Here is a 7,693-nt window from a genome sequence, read left to right as displayed (position 1 = left end):
TACCTTTTTGTGAAGAGTTGAATTTGATGCAGGATATGACTTGGTATCAGAATACCTTTGTGCCGATACATTGTATGGTCTAAATCCTTGAACAGTACCCAAGCCAGAGGAGGTATTGAATTGTTTGAACTGCTGATTTTCTTGTTTATAGTTTGAGTTATTATTTCTGTAACTCATGTTTCTTCCAAGATAACCAAAGTTCCTGTATTTGGCATTATATATTCTTCCTCTTCCATAATCTCTTCCTCCACGATTATTTATTCTTGATCCTCTAAGAATAGCATTCTGTTGTATATATTCTCTGTTAGTCTCTTCTTTATGTATAGCTTCAGTTTTCCTCTAGCCATAGTAAGCTAGGTTAGGACTGAATTGATTTAAAGAATAATTTTGTAATCCGGCTTCGAATCTTTCTAAGTGTGAGATTACTTCATCATATTCTGGTTGGGGCTTCAAGCAATAGATTGTAGTTTTGAAACTTTCATACTCAGATCCCAAGCCTTCTAGAACTCCAAATAGTTTTGTGATTTCATCAACTGGTTTTCCTATGGCATTCAATTGATCACATATTGACTTGTACTCCCGAGGTATGCCGATAATGTTTGTTCACGTTTCGGCAAGCTGCAGCTTTTCCTCTTAACTCGAACTCCTTAACTACCGATTTTTGTGTGAACCGATTTAACGAGTTTGCCAAACTTCATAAGCAGTGTTTAAACCAATTATCAGCCGAGTATATTCTCGTCTTTCGCACCACTAATCCAAGAAGATACAAGCCGATCTCGTTTTTATCCAATCATGATAATCGGGATTAGGGATCTAAGAAGTTTGACCTCCTTCTTCAACTCCGTCCGTCTTTTTGCGGTGGTGAAATTTCCCATTCACAAAACCGAATAGATCTTGGCTTCTTAAGAATCTATAGAATTGAGCTTGCCACAAGAGGAAATTATCCTCAGCTAATTTGATGGTAACAAAATTCGAGATATTAACATGAATAGGAAATGGATATCTCAAACTCTTGCTGTCATTCTATTCTTCCTGATCTCTGATCAACTCTAGTTGCAAACACAAGTTCTACTGATTTACAGTACACTGCAACGAGTATATTGTTGATAAAGATTTAGATGTGGATGAAAAATATCAACTCACAGATCTTGTTGGAAGATACAGATATCTTCAGAGATCAAAGACGCTTTGAATCTACCTTCGATCTGGTGTAGATCTAACTATTTTGTGCAGCATCAAGATGATTTCTTCAGGATGCAGCGGCTCTGATACCATGAAGAAGTTTATGCGCAAAGAAGAAATTGGGATGAAGAATCTGTAGAGAGATCTTGAGATGAAAGACTTCTTTCTCTTTCCTTTCCATTATTAACATTCAATCGAGAGTTAGCCTTTTATACACAAGGACTATCTCTGAAATTTGTTTTTATAGGTATTGAATCAGTTGAAGAAAATATAACTAACTAACTGAAGCAAAAACTAACTAACTTCCAGAACTGAATTACACTAGACTAATTGTCGAGACTAGCCAAGACTTGCAGCACTATACAGAGTGTTCGAAACAGGTTCTCTTCTCATTCTTCTCAGCAGCATATCTTCTTAGCAGCATGTATATACTCTACTTCCTCTTCTTCATATGTTTTCTTTTTATTGCTCTTGTATATCTTGCTTCCCCTGTTCTTCTTGGTATCAATAATAGCATCAGATGAGGAGCTTCTGTTCTCAGTGTTCTTAACATAAGCTTCATCGATTGATGCAGATGCTTTGGGACACCATCGGTACTACTTCATCTATTGAGCATATTGATCTTCTCTCCACCCCGCCAGTTACTGTGGAAGAGGTGAAATGGGTGGTGTTCGATCTGGTTCGCCATAAGGGGCCAGGACTTGATGGCTAATGTGTAAGACAGTGCCAGCCTGCAGACTATCGGTGATCAGGTTATGGAGGCAGCGTCAGATATTCTTTTCCCGTAGGAAACTTCTTCGGGAGGCCAATAATGCTGTAATCACTCTCACGCCGGAGGAGGAGAATCCAAGGGAGCGCATGAAAACATTTTTGCTCTTTTTTTGTTCCTGGGAACAGAAACAAAAAAAATGTTTCATTCTCTAACGCTTTTTGAACAAAAGAACGCGTTTGGTAAGTATAAAAAAAACTGTTATTGAAATAAAAAAAAGAATGTAAACATGTTTGGAATCGCAGTCAATTTCATTCTCTAGAATAGAAAAAGAATGAAACACGTTTGGTAAACGCAAAAAATGTTGAACTAACTTGTGTAAAACAGATCATACGTTGCATTTTGAGCTACAAGAAATACATAGTAATGCTACATACATATAGAATGCAACCATGAAATTCAGCCAACACAAGACAGCATTACCCTTAGTTATTACCTTCTTACGATGCCACACAACCACGCTGCAGCCCGACTTCGGCTGGTTCTCCCCCTTGGTGGTGAAATCGTCGTTGAACGCCCTCGCCACGTGCTTCACCAGCCTGTCCATACCACATCACCATGAGCAACAAAACAACAATCGAAGGAAACCCCAATCCAATCGATGAACTGAAATTCCCCCTTCCAAAACTGAATCAAGCAACAACACAACATCACTCGAAGACCATGCGGAATTGAAGGATCCACCTGGCTGCTGCTCGAGTGAGCTGGTTGCTGCTCGAGCAGCAGTTGGAGCTGTTGCGCGAGCAGCAGCTGCAGCTCGCTGGAGCAGCTCTAGCAGCTCGCTGAGCAGCTGCAGCTCCAGCTCGAGCAGCAGCTCGCTGAGCAACAGCTCCATCGAGCAGCTGCCCACTCGAGCAGAGCAGCAGCTGCTCGAGCAGCTCTGCCAGCTGCAGCTCGAGCGAGCTGCTGGCAGAGCTGGCAGAGCTGCTCTGCCAGCTCGAGCAGCTCGCTGGAGCTTGCAGAGAGCTCGCTCGAGCTGGCAGAGCTGCTCTGCCGCTCGAGCTGGCAGAGAGCTCGCTCGAGCAGCTCAAGCTGGCAGAGAGCTCGCTCGAAGCAGCTCGAGCGAGCAGGCGTCCCAGATCTGCCGCAGATCTGGGCGAGCACACTCGCTTGAGGCTCGAGCGAGCAGCCGTCCCAGATCTGCCGCAGATCTGGGCGAGCAACGCTCGCTTGAGGCTCGAGCGAGCCGTCCCAGATCTGCCTCGCCGAAGCCCATCGTCGACCGGAGAAGGAGGAGAACCAGAAAACCTACCTGGATTCGGAGCTTCAGCCGGTGGAGTCGCCGGAGAGACGAGGCCGAGTGGGAGGTGCCGGAGAGAAGGGAGACACGCCGGAAAGTTGCCGGAGACAGCCGGTGTGTCGGCGTCGTTCTTCGCCGGAGCGTTGGCCGAGTGAGGAGTCACCGGAGAAGGAGGACGAACGAAGGAGAAGGGGACGAACGAAGGAGAGCACGAACGAACGAAGTGTTCCCGTTTCGTTTTTTTGTTCTTTTCATTTTTGTTCCTTTGGAGCGTCCAAGAAGTGTTTCTCAAGGCCAGAAACAACAATTTGTTGTTTCTTTTTTTGTTTCTATTTTTCTTTTTCCGTAACAAAAACAAAAAATGCCCAGGGCGACCCAATCAAACGCGTTTATTCTTTTTTATTCCTGGCTCGCAAAATCCGTACGATGCAAGTGTTCGGGCGAGGCCGAGCCTCGAAACACTTTTTTTGGAGCGTTTATGCACGCCCCAAGTAACCTTATTGATTTTCTGTCCCATCTCTTGTTGCAATACTATTCATAAGTGCACATCTAAGATTATCGCTTCAGGGTTATTCATGTAGTCTTGGTTCCGTTGGCTACGAGCAGTCCGCTTTTGTTCAAGGGAGGAGGATTGGAGATGACCCATCTTGCTTGCTCGTGGGTTGCTTCATGGTTATCACACCGAGAAGAGGGCCTGCGCGGTGTTCTACTCAGGCGGACATCATGAAGGCTTATAGTATCGATCGAGCGGGAATTCCTGAGGGCCGCCTCGGATGTCGCGGTTTTCCCGGAGAAGAATCGTTCACCTCATCATGCGGTGGGTCACTATGGCTAAGTTCCTAGGTGTTTCTCCCCGGAAGAACTTGCGGGTGTCTTCCCTAAGCTGGGGATTCGTTAGGGAGATCCATCGTCTCTTTAGAATACCCTGCAAGTTCTGCGAGTAGGAGCTTGTCTTTTGTTCTTTGTTCTGGTTAAAGATTGATAATTCAGCACTTGTTAGTGTCGTCTCCTCGTGAGGGTTGAAAGTTGCCAGTTTTCTACTTTCAGATCGGAAGATTATCTCAAGGCCAATGCAACATGGTACATCATGTTCTAGGATAGCAACGTTGTACTAAATGGTAACCTTACGTGGTCAAAACTTAATGTTGATCTATCTTGGATGCTCGCAGTTTGCCTGGCTATATGAATTTGTGATATGGGACGAGCAGTACCTTTTTTATACATGTGTCAAATTATTGCTTGCGACGGGTTTTATACACTTCTTTCCGTTGATCTCCTATTATGTATGTTCGAAAGCATCATAGTGTCGAGGAAAATCTAAAGAAGAAGTTTGCTTTTCTAAATCGTCCCTCCTTCCTTACCCACAAAATTTTCCCAAATTATTTTCCTCAATTTTCTCCGATTAGCCCAAAAATATAACAGTGTTGTGTTTCCCTATAAGTAATGATCGATTGACAGAAATATATAAATAAAAAGTTGAACTTATTGCGAAGATACTATCTAGTATAAGAGAGTTATCACAGAGCTTATAGAGTCCAGCACACCGGTTCCAAAATGGTATCTTTTAAATAAATAAAAAAAATCCCCGAAATAAACTAGAAGATGCTAGTGTTGCGACAGTAGGTCACATCTCGGTGATTAATTTGGGCTTTTATGCCATTGAAAAAGATCCGTAAAAGGATAATAAAAAAGAACAAAGACAAAAATTAGAAAAGAACATTAATTGATGTGTACGAGCCTGTATATTGGGCTTAGTAGTCTCATTTGGTGCTACTCACGCTTTTGTTTTATGGATCTATCTTTAATGGGCTTTCCACAACTGCCTTTGGACCTGAGCCCAAAACTAATAACCCGTGCATATCAACTCTAGGAATTGCTCTATTACTTCCCTTTTCTTCTTCTGCTGTATTTCGTGTAGCTTGAGAATTTCACGGTTATAATCAAGAATCGCAGAGATTATTTTATATCTCCCCAAAAAGAATTTCACCTTTTCTCAGTAGCAACATGTTAATAAATAAAAGGGCACCGGTTTGATGTGGGTTTTGTCGATGGGTGTCGACTCAACACTTGTTAAGCATACTTAATATAGACATTTTTCGATTTTCAAAATATTAATAGCCTGTAACATGAGGACGTTCAATTAGTTGGAGGCTGTAAAGTTTCCTCAATGAGTGTCCCAAGGACATCCATCGACAAAAATGTGTTTTTAATTTGAATGACTATATATTCATTCCACATATATAAGGCTTTTTCCTTATATTGGTGCATGTATAGTAACATATCTTATTTAATCAAAATACAAAAAGCAATGCTAAATTTACTAAGTTTAATTTAAAAATATTGGCTTATCAAGTGATGTGTCAAACTATGATTGATTCTTAAATATGACTCACGTGTTTGAAATGTCACTTATAATCTGACATACGACTTAGTAAATTGATTTTGTATACCACCCTTTGTAAGTCCAATCTAACGCAAGCAGAAATCAGTAGGCATGGGAACTTTGGTTACTATCCTAGCCAGTATTAATCTGTTCTCTTCAAACCGAAAAGAACTATAGCATTCATAAACACATAATATCAATGTTGCCATTCACGACATCTATATAAGTACACAATAAAAAAATATTTCTTAAGAGTTGTCACTAAGATTGACATTTAGGACTTCAATTTTCAAGTGATCAATCGTTTTCCTTGTAATGACTGCTTATCTTGCACTCTGAAGTCATTTTGCTTTTCACTAAAATTGGTGCTTGTATTACCATGTGTTTTATTAAAAGAAATTGTTTTGATGAGTTTTGATGTTGCAAATTAACAATTGTAGATGCGTAATTTCATATCCTTTCATATTTATGAAAATATATATACTATTCATTTATACAATTTCATGAATTTATTAATAAATACCATTATCAGGGAATTATTGTAGGTTTATTCCATGTGAGCATTGCTCCATGGAAGATTATTTATGATAGGTGGGAGGATCCTAGGTTATTCTTGTCCGTTTAGAAGTTCAAGAGAGTTTTGTCTCCCTGGGCTCGGAGTAGGAGTCGTTAGGAATGACCCAGTCTATTCAATCTCCCTTTGTAGTGGGCTTAATTCTTGCTTGTGTCCTCCGGACATGCAGCGATGCCTCATTGTCCCATCCCCTTGACACATGACGACCTATTTATAGTAAGTTTTCTCTAATAAACAATTCATCCTATCTTAATTGTTTGTGCCTAATCCTTTATCTTTCACAACTTATGCAATCAAATCCTTTGTCATCATTAGTTAAAATCATCAAATTGCTTATACGACATTGTTTTACGTGCTAAAAATATGAACATATATAACATCGATGTGGTGCCACATGAACAATTTAAAGAAAAACAAAAATGTCTTTTTGGGGGAGGGGAGTAATTGTGAGAGAGAGAGAGAGAGAGAGAGAGAGAGAGAGAGAGAGCATGCATAAGGGCATGGGCGTGTTTCCCTCCTTCGACAAGGCGTGAGTGAGAGAGAGAGAGAGAGAGAGAGAGAGCATGCAATAGGGGCATGGGCGTGGTTGCCTCCTTCGACAAGGCATGAGGTTTGCGTGGCCCTTGCTGATAGCCAACAAGTGTTATGAGAACCTTGTCATTTTTAGGGTTATGGCACCTTAAACTATTAGAATGTGAGCATGAGTTGTGTTAAAGAAGCATCATATCGGAGAATTAGCATGGAATAATCAATATATCCAAGTTAGTTTACAACTAATTAGTTTAAACTTTTGAGTGAAAGTAGGTATAGTTGGAAATATTGACAGGTTTAGACTTGGGCTCCCTCTTATCGATCTTCCCTGGTGAAGTTGTCAAACTTTTACTACATGTTCTTAACAAATGGTATCAAAGCTAATAGTTGATTGGTGGCCCATTCTCAAAGTAAATGAGTGTTGTGGTGTTGCTAGCAAATTTCATAGTTTGGTTCGAACAAAGAACCTGAATTAATGGGGAGAAAACTTAGTATTGGGGATCACATGTGACGGGAAGATTGTTATGATGCAAAGCAAAGAAAACTTAATACTAGAGTTCACATGTAAGGAGGAGATTGTTAGGATACACATGTAAGTTATCTTAGAAAAATATCGGATTGGAGAATTGATGTGGTAAGGAACAGTTAATATATCGAGTTGGTTCATAATTCATTGTAGGTCTAATTGGATATATTGAAGTACTTAGATTTGGACTTACTCTAAACGATCTCCCCAAACTCCTTAGTGAAGATATTAGACTTTTGCCGCACGTTTCGAACATAAATAGTGGTTGTAAAGTGCACCTTCCCTTCATGCCATGCACCTAAGCACGTCAAAGGTTGCCAAACCTCCCACCTATGGCTAATGGGGATTGTGGAATCCTCACAACCTTCCATTCAAGATTGGACCTTGATTCTCTCTCTTAATTGTTGATTGTGTTAATGATAAAACCTAAGTTTTACCGTATTTGGCATCTACCTAAGTAAGTGAAATGTTGCCAAACCCTCCCGCTT

At 40.7% G+C, this 7,693-nt stretch overlaps 1 long non-coding RNA gene across 1 annotated transcript; it reads right to left on the bottom strand.

Moving 5' to 3' along the window:
- Window positions 1-1,328: 1,328 nt before the first annotated feature.
- LOC120292775 lies at window positions 1,329-3,517 on the bottom strand. The gene is made up of 3 exons (XR_005550377.1): window positions 3,204-3,517; window positions 2,388-2,490; window positions 1,329-2,069 (listed from the first exon to the last, which is right to left on the bottom strand). It is a non-coding gene; the product is annotated as an uncharacterized LOC120292775 (long non-coding RNA).
- Window positions 3,518-7,693: the final 4,176 nt, after the last annotated feature.

Source organism: Eucalyptus grandis, chromosome 4, assembly GCF_016545825.1.
Source record: "Eucalyptus grandis isolate ANBG69807.140 chromosome 4, ASM1654582v1, whole genome shotgun sequence".
Taxonomy (NCBI): Eukaryota; Viridiplantae; Streptophyta; class Magnoliopsida; order Myrtales; family Myrtaceae; genus Eucalyptus; species Eucalyptus grandis.
This window is presented reverse-complemented; position numbering and strand designations above follow the sequence as displayed.